The following is a 20,208-nucleotide window of genomic DNA, read 5'->3' on the forward strand; positions in this document are numbered from 1 at the left end:
GCCCCTGAGGCACCCTATAGCATGAATTGTTTATCCAATTAAGTCAATCATTTCCCTAGGCCCCCAAAGGAGGAGACATGGAAAAGGTTCTTTCTGAAGCAGGGAAAGGGATGAGTTTCGAGGCTGGAGTAGAAGAGGGAGGAGTTGTCCTGACTAGCTCTGGTCAGTCCCAGGATGACAGGAGGGGCCCAGTGGGTAAGGAATGACTGCACAGATAAGTAAAGCAGGTGGGTGGTGCAGCAACAGAGCCCAAAAGAAAGTTCTGGGATGCCTCTCCTATATCAGCACAGTGCAAGGCTAGCAGAGTGTTTACCTCCTCTCCCTCACAGCCTCAGCGACATTTCTGTGCACTGTTATTGATGAACCTTTAGCCATGAGCCTGAGGCCAAATTCCATGAGTGGTAGTAAGAAAGGCTCTCCCAGTACTTCAACTTCTCTTAGGCTCTGAATGAGGCTTTGTTGGAAATTGTACTACACGATTCTTTCAGGCAGTTCCAATGAGCCAATCAGTCATCAGTGAAACGTCCTGAAACAATGAACAAAGCTGGAGAAGGGTCTTTAGTAGAATCTGGATATTACTATTTAAAGAGTTGTGTCGGTAATATTCAAAAAGGCTCATTTGTGAAATTCACACTTTCTCCAGATATTTACAAAATGACAAATAAAAGATGCTGTATTTCATAAATATATATGAGTTCAGATATTAGCTGTTCCAAATATATAAACTACTCCGTGCATGCCAAGAAGGCAGATGCAAAACCATGTTCTTTGTAACTTCCAATTGGTTCTGGTCCCCCTAAAAGTGTCTGAGCAGATCGAACAAGTTTTCCCTCTGCACTTCATGGGGGACTGGCAGGAGGGAAAGGTGTGTTAGCCACTCACAGCCCACCCCACATAAGTTACCGGAGAGCAAGCAAAGGAGTCATGTGTCTGAGGACCTCTTCCTGATAAACCATTTACACTTTGATGGAGGAGGATTGTAAAACACCAATGACTTGAGCATAGTGCTCTGATGACTCCAATATTAAGATTGCTGATTGAAGTTTAGAAATGCATTCATTGAATACTGATCACCACATGTGTTCTGAGGACCTATATCTCTTTTATTCTCCAGGGCACCTTGAGTAACAAGAGAGAGGAAACCCTCATGAGGTCAGAACACAGCCACAGACAGGTGCGGACAGAGACAAGGTAAAAAGGGGTCGAGAAGAACAAATGAGCGGGTTTAGAAAAATCCGGTTCACCCAGACTGGTCTGTTCTTCAGTAACTAAAGCAATAATAAGCCCATGAGTATGGTTCTATGTTTGATGACTTACTCTATGCCCAGATGTCATCCTAGGCATGTAGAAAAGACAGAGAGGTGTTCATTTCTCTTCCCCATGAGGAAGGTCAAGGAAGGAAGAAGGAATTTAGAAACAACTCAGAGAATAGGTTAACCCATTCTACACCGCAGGCCAACTGCCCTGCCAATAATTTTGTGAGAACTCAAGTGCCAGCCCCGGGGCAGACTGAGGTACATAATATGAAACAGAGACTATGAAATCATAATGACTTGTATTAATGATTCATAATAAATTGGTGTCCATTTCAGATATATCACTGTATTTACATGATACAAATAATACATGAAGAAAACACGTGCCCACCCGACAATGGATTTTTGGCTTCCTACGATTTAGCATTCCCTGTCTCTCTTAAGTTTAGTCTACATACCCTACTTTCCTAACCAGTTTTCCAGTTTTTAACCTTACTCCTTAAAACAAGATGATACTTAAGAAGGAAAAAATTGGAAATAATACATAGCAAAATAATTTGCCATTTCCCAATGCAATGCAATTTGAAAACCAGCAAAATAACGCTAGACGATGTATAATATATTTGTCCACATGGTGTCACTAGAACCCCAAGAAAGTTGAACATTCTCAACCAGAGCGATTACATCAGACTTCTGGGCCAGGGATTTTTTTTTTTTTTCTCTTTAAATGCCCCCATTCCATGAAAAATGATTACAAAGTGAGAATGGCATGAATTAAAAGAATAACATATTGTCTTCTAAGAGAGTTCTAAAGTCAAATTAATTCCCAAACACCATACATATCTATGACCTATAATACTAGTCCATGCACAGTACTAAAAGCTTTATGTATACTGTCTTATCTAAGCCTAATAAGACTGCCTTCTTTGCCTTAGTTATACCTGTTTTTGAGGACTCTGAGCCCCTCAGAATTCTGTAATTTACTGAACCTTTTCCAACACCCAATCTTTGCTGCTAAGCAATGAGGCCACAAAAAGGGGCAAGCCACATCCAGGGTCCAGCTGAGAGACAGGCTCATGCATGAAAAGGCAGTGGTCCAAGGTTTATAAACCAAGTGCTGAGAGACTGCTCAATGACAATTAGAACCCAGATAATTCATCCCATGATCGAGGACCCCTGGCACCAACCACGGAGGCGTCCTGGAAGTTACGGGATGCCAAGGGATCGTCACAGGGGGTTCAGAACTAAGACACCCAGACAGAACATGCCTTCGGGTGAGGAGCCTGCCAGCCAGCCACTGCCCCTGCTTGACAGATGCGTAACAGTCCGTGCAGGAGTGTGGTACAGTTCCCAGAGTTCTCCTTTCCCGGTAGATCCCCAAAGGCCCACCCATCACTCGCTGCTTTCCACTCCCAGTGCCAAAATACTGACTCAGAGCATCTGGGGCTGAAAGAGAATGGACAGAATTTTTTTTTTCCCCCAAAAAGCTGCTGAGTTGGCTCCTCGGTCAAATGATGATGATTCACTGGGAACAAATGCTGGCGGTGAAAGGCCAATCATGGTCATTTACCTCATTCAAATCTTAACAGCTGGAGAGCTGCAAGTGTCTACAACGTGTTACCCGGCCGTGGGGCTGAAAATGACCTTTGTCTCCACAGCGGCAACCGCATGTGGGCGGTGGGTTCCTCTTATGAGACGCGGAGGATTCTCTGAGCGACTCTGGCAGCAGATCAGCTGGCTCTGAGCACACTGGTTCTTTTGTCATGCTGGGTAAACCCTCTCACAACCGAAAGTTTGTTGTTGGGAATATAATGAAATCTCATATGCTTAGGGCTAGTAGGAGAAACCTCTTCATCTATTTTTTTTTTTTTTTAATTCTGGTAAGAAACGTGTAACATAAAATTTACCATCTTAGGGACACCTGGGTGGCTCAGTTGGTTAAGCAGCTGCCTTCGGCTCAGGTCATGATCCCAGCGTCCTGGGATCGAGTCCCACATCGGGCTCCTTGCTCGGCAGGGAGCCTGCTTCTCCCTCTGCCTCTGCCTGCCATTCTGTCTGCCTGTGCTCTCTCTCTCTCTCTCTGACAAATCAATAAAATCTTTAAAAAAAAAAAAATTTACCATCTTAAACTTCTGCAAATGTAGAGTTGGGAGTGTTAAGTATGTTCACCCTGTTGTGCAACCATCACTACAATCCATCTCTGGAACTCTTGGTCTTGTAAAACTGAAACCCTGGACCCATTAAACAAGAGCTCCCCATTTTCCCCTGCCCCTGATTGACCTCTATTCTACTTCCTGTCTCCCAGAACTGGAATATACTAAGATACCTCATGTAAGTGGGGAAAAAAAGTATTTGTCTTCTCAAAACTGGCTTATTTCACTTAGTATAATGCTTACAAGTTTCACCCATATGGTAGCTGTTAAAAAGGAACACAAAACCCAAAATGGAGTCACTTGTGCTACAGGACATGTCACAAAGCTAGGGCTTAATCCCTAGCCTACCTGTAGTTTCAACCTTCCCCAGGAATGTAGTCTTTAGGTCTAGAATTTTCCAGCAAGGATCAATGAGGTCATCTGCCACATAGACCCTTCCCATCCCCCAAAGGAAGATGACATAATCCAGTCTTTCCTCATTCGTTTTCTCTTCTGCCCATAAAAGTCTTCTGTTTTGTACAGCTCCTTGGAACTCTTTTCTACTTGCTGGATGGGATGCTGCCTAATTCACGAATTGTTGAATAAATGTACTTAAATCTTCAAATTTACTCAGGTAAATTTTTGTTATTTAACAGATTTGGTGGCAGTGGTAGAATCTGAAGCAAACTTGAGATGGCCTTTGGGGACAGCAAGAAACACAGGCATAACTTAGTACCTGCAAACACCTTTTTGAGTTCTGTCTCTCTTGCTGTTTCTGAGGGCCATGGGTAAGTTTCTCTTGGTTCTGAACTCTGATCTCTTTGTGCCAAGCTCCCGATCTAACTGGCTTTCCAGTCAGCCCTCATTTATTTAGAATCACTGGTTCCACACTGGGAACTGCTGGTAGTTTGGGCCATAGTTCTTCATTTGATTGGAAACTCCAGCCTTTGGATTCCATATTAGGAATTGCTGGCTGCAGTTCCCCATTTGTTTGGAATTCTTCCCCAGATTCCACATTGGGGACTGCTGGTGGCAGCTGCAGCTCCTCATTTGTTTGGAATCAGTCTGCAGTGCCCATTTGTTGAGGTCTGCTGGTTCAACCCATTCTGCAGTCCCAGGTTCTACGTTGGGAATTTTTGGAAGTGAGCACAAGGCCTTTTCTTGACTAGGCCACAATAACTGCTTACTGCTGGTGTGTTAGGGTGCATGTGTTTGTCTTGTTTTATGGGATACAGGTTAACTGTTAATGGGAACCTCAAAAGTAAAAAACTTTAAAAATTGTTGAGCATAGGTTGAGCATTTAAAAGCTGTTGGCGGGAGTGGGGGGGGGGAGCATGTAGGTGGCTCAGTCAGTTGAATGTCCTGCTTTAGGTTTCAGCTCAGGTCATGATCTCAGGGTCATGAGATCAAGCCCTGCATCAGGCTCTATGCTCAGCAGGGAGTCTGCTTGAGATTCTCTTTCTCACCTTCTATCCCCCCCCACCACTCCACATTTTCCCTCTCTCTCTCTCTCTCTACCAAATAAGAAATATCTTTGAAAAAAAAAAAAAAACTAAAAGCTGTTGGAACACTCACTACGTAACCCAAAGATTCTTGTTAGGATAAGTTGATCACAGAATGGGTCAGACTGACACTAGGTCAACCGTCAACCTCAAGAAAATTTGTGTGCAAGGAGGTACACTGTAAAACACTGCATACTCCCTGACCTAGAAGCATGTCCCTCTTAGGTATTAGCTTGATTCCAAGGCTTAGCTAAAAGAAATAGGATCCTTAAAATCTAAAGAGTTAATTTTACCACTTTCTGGTACACATGCTTATTTTCTATCTAAGAAATACTGTCCTAGAAGTTATAAATATTTACAAGAATGGCAAAATCTTACCAAGTTTATTCTGTGTCCTGAGAATCTGGCTTGGTAATGGTTAGGCTGGGGGCCCTAAAATATGGACAGACAAATATGTAGATTGGACTGCATTTTGCTAGACATTGCTGGACAGAAATGTGGGTTGAACTCTATTTGCAGCTAGGGTCTCATCCTGCTGCTAGTCTTTAGTAGAATGACAATGGCCATTAGCAGGAAGTTTCCAGTTAGATAAGACCATTTAAGAAGTACACTTAAAAGTAAGCATTCTAAAATTGAACAAACAGAATGGGATACCTATTATAATCGGTATGCAGAAGCTTCCAAAAGGCTTCAGAATGCCAAAAGAGCTTCATGAAAGTTCTACTGCAAAAAGCCAGTGAAAGGTTAAAGATAGGAAGTATCTAAAAGAAGGGACTCTAAGAGGGACAGGACTCCTACCACTCCCCCTACTCCCTTTATTCAAGTACTCATCCTACTAATCCTCTCTCTCTGAATTGCCTTTACATGATCATAAACAAAAAACCAAGTTAATGCTTCAGAGACACCTATGTTATCTACCTTCAATGGAGGGGCCCTAAAGTGGCCTTTTTCAGAGTTGACAAAATTCCGAGGGATTTTCTGGTAAACTGCTATGCTAGGCCCTTAAGCAGTTAAGGAAAGCTGAACTTAAAGTTAGTCTGTAGAGGCGATCCTGGAAAAACTAACAGAAGCCCGTGATGGGGGAGCATTCTTACCAGAGTCAGCTCTCCCAAACCTCTGTCAGTAGTGCCCAGTTACAAGAGAAAAATAAATTTCATGTTGTCCCTTCCTTTCCAAATCCACACCCACTGGTCACTGCTCCTTTCTTTCCCAAGGACAGTTACTGCCTTCTTGCTTGTCTTGTTTTGTGTTCTAAAAGCTTGACGTGGCTTTCTGCTCACCCAGAACATAAAGTCAGTCCTTTCCCTTGGCTGTGTTTGGGAGTGACTCTGGACTTTGGGAAGGTAATAACCTTTACACCCTCTTTGAGGAGGCCTCTGGGGTTCATGGAGTTTTTTCAAGACTACCAGAAACAATTTACTGTGAGTTCTGGCTGAAACCTGACAAGATAGTTGAAAGGATTTGATGACTCTAACTCTATGATCAGAAATTTGGCCCAACTGGAAACTGATACTCACAGCCTGATGGGAATGTTTTTTCAGCCTCCTAAGCTTAACTGTACCCAGAGGGAAAGAAAAACCTTCTAAATAAAAGGATTTATGGGTGGATCAACATATGATGTCATTTATGCTGAAACCAATTCTTTGAGGAATTAAGAGCAACAGTCCTCATCTTACAAATCTCTGCAAAAGGAGAAATGCAGCTCTAGGACAGTTCAAAGTTCACCGATCCCTTTTTACCAATCCCGAAAACTCCTGGATTTATCTGAAAAAGGCGTGTGGCCTTGCATTCTCCCCCATGCCTTTGAGATTTTAAGTGTTAAATTACAAACTTTAGAGAGGCAATTCTTATTAGAAGAAAAACAAGGAGGAAAGATCATTTGGAATTTGGACTAATGGGAAATCTTAAGTGTAAGGAAGCTAGAAGGTCTTTGTTTACGTGTGTGTGTGTGTGTGTGTGTGTGTTATAAATGTGTGGTATTTTCTACATCTGGATGGCATTACCCAAATTAATTTGTAGAAGAGCTCTATTTAATTGGCTTAAAGAAAATCAAGCACTTAATATAAATTAAATATTCATAAAAATTCTCAAAAATAGGGGCTCAGGTCATGATCCCAGGGTCCTGGGATGGAGCCCGATATCTGGCTCCCTGCTCAGTGGGGAGCCTGCTTCTCCTTCTCCTCCCTACTCATGCTCTCTCTGGCTGTCTCTGTCTCTCTCTCGAATAAATAAATAAATAAAATCTAAATTCTCCAAAGTATAATAGAAAATAACCACTTTTCAGTTTCACACAATTTGGTATAATCCTTGGCAAAGAAAAGCTAGTTTAAGTTTAGCTTCATTAAAACAGGCCATGTCTTCAGAGTGACCAGCATTAAATATAATGCAGCCATACAATTCTTCTTCTTCCTGGGTTTATCAGTCTAATAAGCTCATGTTATCTGTTACAAAATTTGTCAAAAAGTAACTTAGAGGGACGCCTGGGTGGCTCAGTTGGTTAAGCAGCTGCCTTCGGCTCAGGTCATGATCCCAGCGTCTTGGGATCCAGTCCCACATCGGGCTCCTTGCTCAGCAGGGAGCCTGCTTCTCCCTCTGCCTCTGCCTGCCTCTCTGTCTGCCTGTGCTTGCTCGCTTTCTCTCCCTCTATCACTGGCAAATAAATAAATAAAAAATCTTAAAAAAAAAAAGTAACTTAGAATAATGGCTGACTTTGATGTCTCATTGATGAGGGAAAGAAGGCTGGCTGAGTCGGGGCACCTGGGTGGCGCAGTGGTTGAGCCTCTGCCTTTGGCTCGGGTCATGATCTCAGGGTCCTGGGATCGAGCCTGAGCCTGCCTCCACCTCTCCCCTCTGCCTGCTGCTCTGCCTGCTTGCAATCTCTCTCTCTCTGTGTCAAATAAGTAAATAAAATCTTTTTTAAAAAAATTAAAAAGGTAGACTGGCTGAGGACAAAACAAAAACTGACACCCTGCAACCTTCCCCCACCCCCACTCCTGGGTGGGACATGTGACATTCTTTAGGAATCTCCCAACTATCTTTTTTTTTGAAGATTTTATTTATTTATTTGACAGACAGAGATCACAAGTAGACAGAGAGGGAGGCAGAGAAAGGGGGAGGTAAGCAAGATCATGGACCCTGAGATCATGACCTGAGCGAGCAGAAGGCAGAGGCTTAACCCACTGAGCCACCCAGGGGCCCCAGGAATCTCCCAACTATCTTAGTGTTAATACCTTGTTAGAGGGAAAACCCTTGACAATGATGAGGCCTCAAGGCCTTCTATCTCTTGTAGGTCCTCTTTAGCATATGAAAGTTCTTTTGAAACCTCCCTTTTTCCTTACCTCCCCCAGTCCCTTCCTACACAACCTGCCATCCCTCACAACCCTGGGGCAGCAGCTCTTTCAGCCCACCCGTCCTGTCCCCGGGTTTTAATAAACCACCATTTTGCACCAAAGATGTCTCAGGAATTCTTTCTAGGTCATCAACTCTGGACCTCACCCTACCGAACCTCACCTATATTCTAAAACTTCACCACCATGAGGGTTTTGTGGGTCATCTAAACATAATTATTAAGAACAAGTACATTAAATAGATGTAATAGAATAAAAGAAATTTAGGTGAAAATTTTTTTAAGTTTACCCATATATTGGCAAGCCAAAGGCTTAGGCTTTTGCTAAGTTAAATTAAATGATGGACAGTCATTAAATATCTAAGATCATTTCCAAATAAGACAGAATACCAAAACATTAATTACTGAACATAGGTTTCCTTTTACAGAGGAACCAAAGATATTTACATCCATTAGTTATCATGTCCTGTGCCATACTGAAAAATTTACTATGAGAAAATCTACTCTTAAGAATTACAAGAAGTATTTTTACATCTGTCAAGCTACAAAATGCTAATACAAAAGACAATTCATAATTCATCTTCATTTTCATTAAATATTAAGGGTTAAAATTCTAATATATATACTTAAAGCTACTAGAAATAGTAAGGGAAACATCTATGTATGCAAGGAATGAAGGATGTGTGTTTTTGATTAAAGAAAGCATGAGGAATGGAGATGGATCTTGTTGAGAAAAAAAAAGTTATAGATGATCTGTGGAAAATGAATCCTTGAAAAGGGATTTTTTTTCTCTGGTCAGGGCTGGCTAAGATTGGATTAAATTTAATTAAGTAAATGAATTTTAGTATCAAAAAATTTTTTAATTTTTTGAGTAATTACCATACTGTTTTCCATAACAGCTGCACCATATTATAACCCCACCAACAGGGCATAAGGGCTCCACTTTCTCCATGTTCTTGCCAATGCTTGTTATTTTCTGTTGTTTCCTTTGATAGCAGCCATCCTAGTGGATGTGAGGTGGACCTTTTAAAACTCTTTTCAAGGTTGGGGTACCTGAGTGGCTCAGTTGGTTAAGCAGCCAACTCTTGATTTCAACTCAGATCATGATTTCAGGGTTCTGGGATCGAGCCCTGCATCAGGCTCTACACTCAGCAAAGAGTCTGTTTGAAGATTCTCTTTCTCTGCCCTTCCCTCTGCTCTTCTCTCTCTCTGTCTCTCTCAAATAAATAAATAAATCTCAGGGCTCCTGGGTGGCTCAGTTAGTAAAGCATCTGCCTTCAGCTCATGTCATGATCCCAGGGTCCTAGGACTGAGCCCTGAAAGGGGCTTCTTGCTCCAAGGGGAGCCTGCTTCTCTCTCTCCCTCTGTCTGCCACTCCCCCTGCTTGCGTTCACTCTCTCTTTCTCTCTTTTTGTCAAATAAATAATCTTTTAAAAACTTAATTAAATAATTAAATCTTTAAAAATAAATCCACCTCTTTCTAAGGTTGAAATTCTAGGACAAAGTCCTGATTATAAAACATTGCAGTAGTATTTAATGGTTACAGAAATACATCATACATTTAAAATTTAAATCACTTATTGCCTCCGGATTATAAACACCACCTGAAAGGATGCTGGGTCCAAATGGAGGAGTGTTAGGGTGGGTCTTAGCTCCCATGTGCAGTTCTCATGAGGGAAAGAAGGAACCATGAATCTGACCACCTACATGAGGACAAACAATTTAAGTGAATTCCTGCTTAGTGAAGTCAGAATTCATAATGTTCCACTAAATTCTAAGCCCAGAATGGGCCCACAATAAAAGCACAATGTGGATATGAACAAGACTGAACAAAAATCGCTAAAAATGACTCAACACAAGTGAATGGTTTTTCATCAATCTTCAAATCTGGAATACAATTTTTCAAAAATCTAAAACCGGATTGCTAAATCCATGCATACTTAGGAGAGATACAAATGATTTAGGAGTGTTTGGTTTTCAAAGTCCATTCTTTAGGGTGTCTGGCTTCTTCATCTGTTTTATCTATTCAGCCTCCTGTAAGGTCCAAAAGTCTTTTAAAGAGTCAAGAGATACAGAGGAAGCCCCCCCCCCCCCCCCGACCCCAAGAGCTTTTTCCAAGGTTTGTTGAGAGTTCATCTCTGGAAAGTACTTCTGCCATGGAGCCAAGCCAAACCCATGCTGGGTCTGGTTCCCACCTCTTAGTCCTTCCATTATCAAGCCCATAAGTGGAACCAAGTCCAGTCAGTGAAGATTCCTTAGCCTGAATCCTTCCATCAGGAAGTTAAGGATTTGGAAAGAAGAACTAACAAATGCAGAAAATAGCAATGAACTGCAATCTGGAAATCCAGGTTTGACTTGACCTCCTTGACAGTGGGCAAAAATCTCAACTTCTTTGTGCCTCTATATTCCCAACTGTAAAATGGGGTAGATACCACTTAACCCTAGTGGTACCGATCTTAGCATTATGTGAAAACTTCTGGCACACAACTGGTTGTCAACAGATGCTCAAAAGTCAACCAGAGACTAGATGAATAATCCCAGAAAGTTCCCTTTCAGCTCCTGACCCCTATGGTAGATATCTGTCTTTTACCTGAAGAGATGGTTCAGTCAGTGTTCACAAAATAACATTTTTAAAAGATTTTTTAAAATTTATTTATTTGACAGAGAGAGAGACAGCAAGAGAAGGAACACAAGCAGGCGGAGTGGGAAAGGGAGAAGCCAGCTTCCCTCGGAGCAGGAAGCCCAACACGGGGCTCAATCCGAGGACCCTGGAATCATGACCTGAGCTGAAGGCAGACGCTTAATGACTGAGCCACCCAGGCGCCTCCAGAAAATAAATGTTAATATAATGTAATTCTCTGGACATCTTTTCAAGTTCTGTGATTAACAGTCATACCGCGTGTGAGAGCTAGATGAAGCCATGATGTCATTCACTCAGACCAGGGTGAGCCAGCTCTGGGAGCTGTTTCTCCCCCAGTGTTGGAGTGGCCAAGTAATGGCTTCACATGCCCCCTGCCCCCAGTCCTGCAGTGGGTGAGGAGCAGCTTTCCTCCTCTCCTTGTTGTGCCACTGGGCTGGCAGCAGCAACCCACTGACTCTGGAGTTCCAGAAACATGGATCATCAAACCACCTGCACTGTCTGCTTCTGCTCGCCGAATTCAATTTTTCTCTTTTCCATCTTTACATGGGATAATTCTGCCACTGTAACCCTTTCAAAGGAAGGCAAAAAGGGAGATTCTCCATTTGCTTTTACTTTTTCCATCTGCATTCACTATCTGCTTTGATTTTCTAGAACTGCCCTGACCCAGGTATCACCTTTCTTCATCTCCCCAGTGCTGCTCAGTGCAAACCACCCCCACCCCAGCCCCCTGCAAACCTATCCTACTTTCCCAGTCCCTTCTTCCTTTGGCTCTCACACTTGACAGCATCCCCCACCCCAAACACACACACACACACACACACACACACACACACACACACACAGACGAGAAACCTCCCTGTGTGTCAGCACCCTGGTCCCAGCAGCACCATAATCAAGACACTGCAGTGCCATCCATTACCATGGAAACGAGCACTTGCAGGCACTACAGACAGACACAGCCATTACGGAGGCTAGTGCTTGTCAATCCACATGTGAGTGTGTGTGCTTAAAATAGAAGTTCTGCGAATAAAAACAGCAATTAGGGAAATCTGGAAATCTTTTCTGAATACAGATTCATTTAGTCCTGCTGCCAGCTGACTTCCCTTTCACATCGTCTCTCCCTCTTGTTCCTCAGCAGAGGTGTGGAAAACCAGTAAGCCAGCTCTCCCTGGAAACAATGGCTCCTGCAAGGGGGATTAGCCATCCTTAGGGATTTTTAGGTTATGAGGATCAACAATAGCAGGTGTGGCACCATCAGTCCCTTTAGAAAATCTGACACTGATCCCTGTTCTCTGCTTCAAAAAAAAATTAGGACACTTAAAATACAAAATGAGGAGAAGAGACAGTACTTAGGAAATGATAAGGGTAATGCAATTCAAAAGAAACTAAATCATAAATACCAGGGAAGTAGAGGAGGAGGCTGGGAAAGAAAGCTGACTTCGGGGTCTGTTTATTCTGTGATTAGCAAAGTTGTAAGTGACTAAAAGGTAATTGACAGCTCTCTAGGCACCAGTAAAGTGGTTACTGAATGGAGAAAGCATGGCAGCCTTGGTCCCTGGGGGTCAGGAACTTGGTGGCCTGCAGGCCCAAGGTCACACTGCCTGTGATGGGCCACCCCGAGTCCATGCTGTCTAGTCAAGCTGTCCATTTCTTCCCCATTCTTCCTTTTCCAGAATCTTCCTTCCCTTTGGCCACACTGGAATGCCAACCAGCAGAACATTAAGAGTTCATTCTAAAACCCACAGCTGACCCCAAAATAATCTATTGCAATGGAAAAAAAAAAATCCAGATATTTTATCAGAAAGATATTCACATCCTCAGCAAAGAAGCGTTAGTATTTGTATTTATGCTTAGGTTTAAAGAGAAGTTAAAAAAAACCCTGAAGAATCATAATCAGAGAGCTGGAGAAGATATAAAGAGTTCATAAGGTCTAGCTGTACTCAGAAGATGGATAAAATACATTATTCCCACTTTCCAAGAGTAAGCAAGCAAAGGCCAGGAAGTTGAGGTTTTATTTCCGAACTCTTGCCTTGCAAGTGACCCCTTCTTTTCTTCTATAGTTTATTCCTATTACACCTTTTTCACAGGTATGCACTTGGCTTTCATTGCTATATTTCAGCCTATATATAGACTTTATCAGATCTGAATAGCCAGCTAAAGTCAAAAGCACATAGCAAGGCAGAATGGATCATTTCGTTCACAAAAAAAAGGGTAATTTTTTTATTACTTGGCTGAGATTGGCTTCTTGGGATGGTTTCTTGTGGGGATCACTACTGTCCTTCTCTAAGTAAATGATCGGGGATAGGAGCGGGAGAAATAGAGACACCATTGGAACCCATGTGATCTTAATAGCATACCAAGACCAAGATCCCTCCCTAAGCCACAGGTTGCCTTTGTAAGTAGACCTACGTCTTGGTGTTTCAGTATACAAACTAGCCAATAATCATGTGTTCAATGTGTACTGAGCACAGGACCCACAGAGAGGGGAGACCTACAGAGTAAAGGGAAACACGATAGGAAGGCACGTTCTGCTGCCCTGTGGACGTCTGGGTAATCATTTTTAAAAAGTCATTTACGTTTGCACTAAGATGTTTCAGGTTTTTGCGAAAGTTCCATTTGCCTACGGCATTTTGTACAGAAAAACCTTAAAATTATTTGCCTTCCCTGTGCTGCATTCACTGAGCAGAGAAGAGGGGTGGGGACTGGGCCCAGTTAGAGCTGGAGCCTCGATCAGAACAAAACACTGAGGGTGACTTCTCCACGGAGCAGGTGGCATGCATGCAGATGGCCAAGCAACAGATCTCCAGGTGCCTGGACCCTTGGGCAGCTGGGCCAAACCCCACAGAAGGACTTGGACAGGTCCCTGAGAGACCAGGGTCAAAGCACCCCCACTCTTCCTTCCTCCACAAAGTGAGATCCGGCACAATCTGTCTGGTCCAGTTGCTTCTTGCACCAAACTGAGGTTCTTCCCTCACCCCCTTTTCCAGAGAGGGGCACACCTATGCAGATACCTTTTATTGTCTGGTTTTTTGTTTTTTTTTTTAACTCATAGCAGTCTAGTTCTGGACTCGGTGTTAAGCCCTTCTGCACACATTGTCTCATTTCATACTTAAAATGATCCTAAGGAGGATCACAGCCCCGTTTTTTTCACACAACAAATGGAAAGAAACTGAGAAAAGACACATAACCCACCCTGAGTGATGAGGCCAAAAGTTAGGGGGTACGGGGGGCAATACAGAATCTAAGCCTTTTAAACTTGGTTCTGTTCTCTCAGATTTTAGGTAACCCAAAGCTACATGGTCCAAAAGCCAAAAGTTCAGTGTGCAGAGCCACTGTTCTAAAATATTATTCTTGTCTGAACATTTCCAGATTTCTTATTGCATGGTCTCCTCATTGTTTGCCACTTCTTTTCTCTGAGGACCGATGAGCATCCCACCCCAGGGGCCTTTGGTCTTGGCCCAGCCCACTGCACACCGGGCTAGTGATGGCAGGTTCACCTCCCCCTGGATGGACTTCTGGGTCTTCCCTGCCCCTTCTTCGTCAGTTTCCTGGCACTTCCGGGCTCAGCCAGCCCTGTGCTTCTTCCCTTCATCTCTCAGGGACTAGGGCACCGCTGTCTACAGGGCTCTGCTGCCTCAGCCTTTCCCACAGTCTGGCTGAGCTGCTGCATCAGACCAGCGCCCAGTGTGAGAGCAGCAGGCTGACATCAGCGCCTGCAGTGGGGACAACGCAGCCAGGCCGCAGGCAACGCATGTCATTCACGCAGGAGGCCGGGGAGGGGGATTTGTACAGGCGCTCTGCAGCCAGCTGCTCTCAGCATGCCCGCCACCCGTGCCACCCCCCCACTGCCCCGCCCTCTGCCTTCTGTCCCAGGAGAGCCACCTGGAGGGTGTCTGACTCTCATTCACTCTGCAACCCACCCAGATGCCAAGTCAAAGTGTTCGAGGCGGGGGGGATTATTAACTCATATTTTGAGTCACATTTTACAGCTTAATATTTGTTTCACCATTTATGAAAATCTGAAAAGAACAGCCTGCCGATGTCTTTTCCTTTATGCATTCTGGTCTTGATCTGTGGTTTGCAAGTCTGTTTTTCAACAGCTGACCTGAAGTTACAGAAACCGGTTCCTCCTCACTGTCTTCTGAAATACTAGCATGTCTTGATAAATAGCAGTTTCCATGGAGATGACAAAGGAACATTACCCATTTTGCAGTGAGCCTCTGATTTTATCTTGAACCATTAGCTTTCCCCACAGCTCATTCATTATTCATGTGCAGCGAGGAAATGGCTGCGGCCCAAAGCATTTCAGGAGACCTGCATCTGCGTGGTCACCCAGACCCACACAGGGGCCACAGACAGCACGTGGCCAGGAGGGAAGCCAAGTTCAGGATTTAAAGAGCCGTCGGAAATGACACACCAGCCCTCAATTGCCTGTGGCCACATCCCCCACAATGTAAATCGAAATTTTCAACGAATAATAAATTAGGAACTTTACACATTTACCCCATCATTTAGGGATATTGGTAAAGTATCCATTTCCTATTCGCTGTCTCTAATGCTGATTGTGTGTTTCTACCTTGAGTCAACTCTCTGCCCCCCAGTGACTGCCTCACAATTTATGTTTGCTGGAGAAGTTTATGTGAACTTAATTTTTGTAAAGATGCACACTCTGGAATTTCAAAACATGACCCTTCCATTTTTCACCTTTGAAGAAAATCTTTAATCTTGAAAAAATACCTGATACATGATAAGTAAAGAGTGGATAGGTACCAGATATAATCATCGTACTTAAAAAGGAAAATGATGACATCATAAATTACCTTTTTTTTTTAAAGGAAGTAGAACTCTGAGGCAGCCAGTCTTATGTCCTTTTATATATGTCTAATAAAAATATGAAAATCATATCTGAATTCACACTTGTAAAGACACTGTAATAAGCACAGAAACCATGTTCATGGTCTGAGGTCCAAGTTCCCTTTTAAAACCATGTTTTAATTGTCCCTTAAGACATTAAATAGGCTTGGGGCGCCTGGGTGGCTCAGTGGTTTGGGCTGCTGCCTTCGGCTCGGGTCATGATCTCAGGGTCCTGGGATCGAGCCCTGCATCGGGCTCTCTGCTCCGCAGGAAGCCTGCTTCTCTCTCTCTCTCTCTCTCTCTGCCTGCCTCTCTGCCTACTTGTGATCTCTGTCTGTCAAATAAATAAATAAAATCTTTAAAAAAAAAAAAGACATTAAATAGGCTTAATATCAGAGTACAATCTGTACTAATACTCAATACCAAAATACACAATTTTTAGAAACCTAACATTTGAGTGTAAGTAACATGTTTTCTCACACGAAACTGAAAAATTATAGCATCTACTCATCACCTGTATTTTAAAACATCACAGCCCCACAGCCACCAGTCTTTCTATTTTGGACTAATCCTTTCCACATCCTGCCCTGGAGAGTACTAAAGGCTGCACGGCTTTTAAAGGCAGCCTAAGATTTTCCAGAGCTCAGCAGCTTTGTCAATAAATCAAAGCCAGAGACCATTTCTGAGTAATAAAGGGGTTTAAACTTCAGCATCAGACATTAAAGTTCTGGAAGACAACAGAAAGGGTTTGGCAACAGGTAGAGAAGGAAATGGATTCACTCCTGGCTAAGGTGGGAAAGTTGCCGGCATCCTGCAAAAAACCTCCAAAAGTCCCAGGACTTGGGAAAGGTCCTGCCCCACAGAGGGACACTCTTCCATGCCTCCTTAAACATCAGCTTCATTTGGCTCCCTTGCCACTGCTCTCCACCCTGCCTGAAGGGCGTTTGGTAGTTCCTCTCCTTATTTTCTCCTGCAGGGCCCCTAGTTTCTGTCTCCAGCTGGGGGCCCTTTCTGGCTCTTCCAACCCCGTGCTTTTCTCCTCCTTCTCTCCTCCTCTCTCTCCTTGTCAAGTATTCAGAGAACGTGGCTCTTGGTGTCATAGACACCTCTGTTCCCTCTGATTCCTTGACGCAGTTCCATAATGTCAAGCAATTATGGGATTCCTTAAGGCCAAGCTTGGACACCTCTGAATTCCTCACAGCACCTGGATAGAGCTGTCCATTCCCGATTAAACCATGGCAGATGGTTTCTTTCTTTCTTTTTTTTTTTTTTAAGATTTTATTTATTTATTTGACACACAGAGATCACAAGTAGGCAGAGAGAGGAGAGAGGAGGAAGCAGGCTCCCCGCTGAGCAGAGAGCCCGATGTGGGGCTTGATCCCAGGACCCTGGGATCATGACCCGAGGCGAAAGCAGAGGCTTTACCCCACTGAGTCACCCAGGCAGCCCCATGGCAGATGGTTTCTAAGCTCATTTTGAACTCCAAGCAGACTTTCATATGTTGTAGCTGTTGTCATTCTCATTTGCTGGTTTTTAAACAGATAACCAATTGCTGGAATTTTTTTTTTTTTTTAAGGGAGATACTTCTGAATATTCCAACCAAATTATTCCAAATTTGAAGGATTCTCTCACATATGATGGCTACAAAGTAGGCCTGGAGGAAAAAAGAACACTAAGGAGAATGACATTTTCAAATTCCTGCAATGTGTCATGACTGCTTCTGTTTTCTCCCTGAGCAAGGCTCCTAAAGGTGGGGAGGACATATCCCCTCCTTGGCAAATCTAAGTCTAGGTTCGAGAACTTTCTGTGAGTTTGAAACTGCCTTCCCTGCCCTAGCCTCAGGTAACAAGCTACTCATCTATTCAGAAAAAATGCTCAGGTCTTAAACATGGCATTGGTAAAGCTTTTTTAAAATGCCTGGAAAGTGCCACATAAGTCACCTAAAATGTCTCTCTCTCTCTCTCTTTCACACACACACGCACACACACACACACACACACCAACAACAAACTAAATGATATTTCTAATCAAGGAAATTATGTTTTAGAAGTTCAGTGGCGTGAATATATGTTGGTTTAGTTGTCACTGTGAGAAGTCCCAAGGCAACTGACAACAAATGGCCAGATCCTTTCTGATCTGCAAATAAATCACAGCCAATAACTTGGTTCCTACACTCTATCTCTCCAGTTCATACTTGTTCCTCCTAAGGACCTCCATAGTAAACAGGTAGACACAGTCAACATTCAATTCTGCAGTTTAGAAACTCCAAGTTGTCTGAATCCACTTTGGAGACAAATAAGCCCCTTCCATGTGGGAAAATGTGCGTGGCTTTGCTTTAGCAATCTGAAGCGTCGCACAGATGACAAGCTCCTGATAGGACATTAAGGCTCAAGTTTCTAAAATGAGTTAGTGTGAAACATTTCGGCAGCACCAGGAAAAAGCCATCATTTCCGACTTCTCCTGCTTTAAGAAAAAATGTTCTTTTAGGTCTAGAACAAGGAGGAATGGAAGGTGAAACCAAAAGGATATACAATGTTCGTACATTTCTAACTTTCTACTAGAAATCCCACTGTTGTCCCAAAGCTTAAACTCCAAGACTGCTGGCCTTTCCACAAACTTAAGTCTCCTTGCTGACTTTCCTTCTCTCCAGCATAACTGTTCCTATCTCAAAACCTTAGCATCTTTCTTGCCCAGTGTGAGCATAGGTCGTTTACCTGGGTTGGTCTTGGTTTATGCCTCTCTCCTCAGCATCCTGACCAGTTTAAGCATGTGTCCTGGAAAAAGTTCCAAGTTGGACCACAAACAATATGATCACTCTAGGTTTCCTCTTTACCCCAAAAATCTTATTGATCTTTCCCTTGCAACACTTGGTCACCCACTCTTTCATTTCAAATCCCATCCTTAAGAACTGCAGTAATACTCCCTTGTGTATGGTCTCCAACCTCTCATCAATTACACACATGAATCTGCTTCTCTAAAGCCCTCATTGTCTTTGCACTATTTGATGGATGAGGGGCACACCCAGGCATTCCAGATCGGTCCCATTCTGGCCCTTAGGCTGTTTCTAATTACTCCTTTACATAACATGTGAGTCCAACAAAAGGGCCTGCTCAGCTTTCCCCCATCATAAGAATCAGCTATAGTAATCCCACAGCCAAGCCTGCTCCTCCCAGACCTTATCTGAGACTGATTCTCCTTGTAAGACCCAACTCAAATCTCATTGCTCCCTAAAGCTTTCTCTCCTGTCCCCTGCCTTCAGTCACCTCTCCTAGATGACATTCCTGTAGCAAAGAACAATTCGGTTAGCACTTAGCATAGCCCACCTCACACCCTGCTTGGTCTCCTCCATGTTTCTATCTGGCCTCTCCAAGTACATCTTAAGCTCAGCGAGAGCAAGGACCTTGTAATGTTCTCTTCTCAACAGGAACCAAAGTCTGTTCAGCACAAAGGAGGAGATATGAAAGCCAGGAAAAGCACAGGATCTAGCATGGTTGGTCTTAGATTTGTTGATTACCAATGCTGACACCTCAGGAAGGGGGCTTAAGCTCTCAGTCTCTGAGTCCACATCGATACAAATGGGGATGGTGACAATGACAATAATACCCATCCTGCCTTCATTACCAGGTTGTGTGAGGAAGCCAGTGAAGTGAGCCTGGTATAAACTAAAAGGTCCTGTGCACATGGGGAATGAATCCAATGTTTTTTGATAATGGTAATAATAACGACACCTAACCACAACCTAATCAGAAGCCCTATCCCATGATGTCTCAAAGAGGGGTCATTCAGACCTGAGCTGACAGCCTCCTGGGAAAGCATCACAGCACTTGAGTTCAATTGCTTTCTCTGAACACTCACGAGAAAGGCGCTAGGAAATGTGTCAGTCTTAAGGTTACCATATCTCATTTCCTCTTTCAATGCTGAAGTCTTTTAAGAGCTGACTGTGGAATATGAAAGGCAGGAAGAATGGGGGGAAAGGGCCAGCTCACTTGTCAGTTCTTCTAGCATTTCAGACTTACTTTCAAGTTTTTTTCTCTCATCTGCAAAACATCCTTTTGAGAGGTTGGAACCAGTACTATGAGCCCTTTGAAAAGAAGAAAGAGGGGTAAAAGTAGCATGCAGCTTCCAAAAAAAAAAAAGCCAACCCAAAACAAAACAAAACAAAAAACCAACAAAAACCCCTAAGCCATTTGGCGGGGATAGATTGAGGGCACTGTAATTTGGGAATGAACCCCACTTTATAATTTCAGTGCCTTGCTTGATTGAGGTATTCCAACTACACAGCTCTTCTGGAACATTCCATGTCACAGAAACCTATGCATTGATGGGTGTTTGTGGCACAAGTCAAGCAAATTAGTCAGATAAAATGCAAGCAAGAAAGCAGGGAAGTGGTTCTTCTGAAGCTGCTTTTCTTTCTGTAAGCTTCCCACAACACAGAATCATCAATTACGTTATGGCCCACAAGAAAAATCTTAAAAGA

General features: G+C 43.3%; 1 protein-coding gene and 1 long non-coding RNA gene across 9 annotated transcripts in view; one reads left to right on the forward strand and one right to left on the reverse strand.

Moving 5' to 3' along the window:
* DCLK1 (doublecortin like kinase 1) overlaps positions 1-20,208 on the reverse strand; it is a 352,644-nt gene that overhangs the window by 198,483 nt on the left and 133,953 nt on the right. The gene's annotated exons all lie outside the window — the stretch shown is intronic.
* LOC309848599 lies at positions 3,938-11,090 on the forward strand. Its single transcript, XR_014303160.1, has 2 exons — positions 3,938-4,022; positions 10,901-11,090. It is a non-coding gene; the product is annotated as an uncharacterized lncRNA (long non-coding RNA).

The sequence above is a fragment of the Mustela nivalis genome (assembly GCF_964662115.1).
Source record: "Mustela nivalis genome assembly, chromosome: 15".
Classification (NCBI taxonomy): domain Eukaryota; kingdom Metazoa; phylum Chordata; class Mammalia; order Carnivora; family Mustelidae; genus Mustela; species Mustela nivalis.